A 2,768-nucleotide genomic window follows, 5' to 3' on the forward strand; every position below is an offset into this window, starting at 1 on the left:
CTAGCTTCGAAGTCTCTACCACTTTTGTCTTTTATCATGCCCATTTTTGCATGAAACTTATCCATTATAACTCTAATTTTCTCAAAGAGATCATTTATCTTTCCCATTCTATTGTCTTCTACTTCATTACATTGCTCATTTAAGAAAACCTTTTCTCTCCTTGCTATCATCTGGAATTCTGCATTCAGTTGGGGATATCTTTCCCTTTCTCCTTTCTCTTTCCTTCTTTCCTCAGCTATTTGTAAAGTCCCATCAGACAGACATTTCTTGCTTTTCTTTTCTCTGAAATGTTTTTGTTGTTGCTGCTGCTGCCTCCTGGACTATATTGTAAAACATCGGTCCTCAGGCACTCTACCAGATATAATCCCTTAAATCTACTCATCCACCTTCACTTAATATTCATAGACGATGTTATTTAAGGCAGATCCATATGGTCTTATGGTTTCCCTACTGTCTTCAATTTTCGTTTGAATTTTGCAATGAGGAACTCGTAGTCTGAGCCACAGTCAGCTCCAGATCTTGTTTTAACTAACTCCACCTTTTGCTGAAAACTAGATAATCAATCTGATTTCTACACTGACTTTCTGGTGATTGTCCACGTGTACAGTCATCTTTAGGGCTGTTAAAAAAGAGTGTCTGTTATGACCAGTGAACTATCTTGACTATTAGTTTCTGCCCGGCTTCATCTTGTACTCCAAGGCCAAATTTGCCGGTTATCCCAATTATCTTTTTATTTCCTACGTTAGCCTTCCAGTCCCTATGATTAATGTGAATAGACAGGTACAATATTCCTTACTGTATCACATTCAGTCTTCCTCTCAAATGATCAAGTTCCATGGGCCCAATCCGAAGTCAGCAAGACTGGGCAACTCTCCACCAAAAAACTTCCTGGGGGGAAGGGGGAGGTCAAAAGTCCCTCCCCTTCATAATTGGTTGGCCAAGGAATTCTTTCAAAAAGAAGCATTCCTGTGCCTAATGCTGCCTTTCTTTTAGGCACCATTAAACGGTCAAAGAAAAAAAATCAATATTAATATCAGTTTCTGTGATTTAGGCTCAAGTCTGACAGAAAGAATTTTATTGAATTTAATATTAATGCTCTAACCAAGCTCTGAGAAAGAAACATTCAAACTGACATAATCCCCATGGCCCTCAGACATGACTCTCTGTCCCAAGAAGATTTATGAGAATCTCATATGGAAAAATCATATGTTAAAATGTCATTTGGCAGGAAAACATGTTTCACAACAGCAAGACCTTGTAGTGATCGACTAGAGGAAGAACTATGGAGATTGAATGTAAATCGACACGTGCTATGTATACTTTTTTCCTTCTGTTTTTTCTCGTGGTTTTCCCCAATTTGTTCTGATTTTTCTCTCCCAACATGATGATTCATGTGGAAATATGTAAAAAATTAATGTACATGTATAACCACCCAAAAACGTTGTTTTACATGTAACTGGGGAGAATAAAAAAATAAACAAAAACAGGAAAAAAAATTTAAAAATCAAATGTTGTTTAGGTTAACTTTCCAAAATATTCAGTGCTCAGTTTCTCTGTGATCCAGATCTTTACCTTGAATTTCAAAAAGAAGATGTTGGCCCTAGATTGCTCATGGCACCAATCATCCCAGGTGAGTGGGAAGGCAATAATTCTACCTGGACCAGAATAAAGTTTGCTTATCACCCTTTTGTTGTTCTTATTCAATTGTAACCAACTCTTCATGACCCATTTGGAATTTTCTTGGCACAGATATTGGAGTGCTTTGCCATTTTCTTCTCCAACTCATTTGATGGATGAGGAAACTGGGGCAAATAGGATGAAGTGACTTGCCTAGGAAGATGAGTCTTCCTCACTCCAGCTCAGGCCCCCTATCCACTGCACTAGTGCACCACTTAGCTGCCCAGTTATCACCCTTATTTCATTTCAAAGGAAGACCTTCAGTGAGTGGGAAAAGGGATGGAAGGAGAGAGAGAAATTGGAATTTAAAATTAAATTACATTTTTTTAAAGGCACTAGCTATTGTTCTCACTTTCCTAAAAGAAAAGTCCAGAAAGCATTTTAGGCTGGAGAAAGAAAAAAAAATGTATAAAGAAATGAAAGGAGACAGGTAGACAGCTCAGTGTATAAAGCACTGGGCCTGAAGTCAGGAAAACCTGAGTTCAAATTCAGCCTCAGACTCTTATTAGTTGTGAAACCCTGGACTAGTCACTCAGCCTCTGTTTGCCTTAATCCCTTGGAGAAGGAAATGATGAGCCACTCCATTATTTCGTCAAGAAAACCCCATGGACACTATGGTCCAAGGGATCACAAAGAGTCAGAAATGACTGAGCAACAATAATAACAAAATAAATGAAATGAAAAAGAAGCTTTTAAAAATATATATGATGTAGATATACTTATTATTTAGTGATAGAAATGCTGGCTAAATAAATGAAACAAGAAAAACAGAATAAGAATGAGCAAAGATGAAATAAAATGATTACTTCTGGCAAATGATAATTGGTTTGCTTAATAATGAAGATGGAATCATAATTATAGCACCTATCTCCCAAGGTTGTTGTGGAGATCAAATGAAACAATATTTAAGCATTTTGCAAAACTCAGAATACTCTAAAAATGCTAAGTATTATTGTTGTTATTATTATTAAGACATATATTGGATTACTTGCCATCTAGGGAAGGAGGGTGGAGGGAAGGGAGGGAAAAAATTTGAAGCACAAAGTTTTTTAAGGGTGAATGTTGAAAATTATCTATGCATATATTTTGAA

Source organism: Sarcophilus harrisii, chromosome X (genome assembly GCF_902635505.1).
Source record: "Sarcophilus harrisii chromosome X, mSarHar1.11, whole genome shotgun sequence".
Lineage (NCBI taxonomy): Eukaryota > Metazoa > Chordata > Mammalia > Dasyuromorphia > Dasyuridae > Sarcophilus > Sarcophilus harrisii.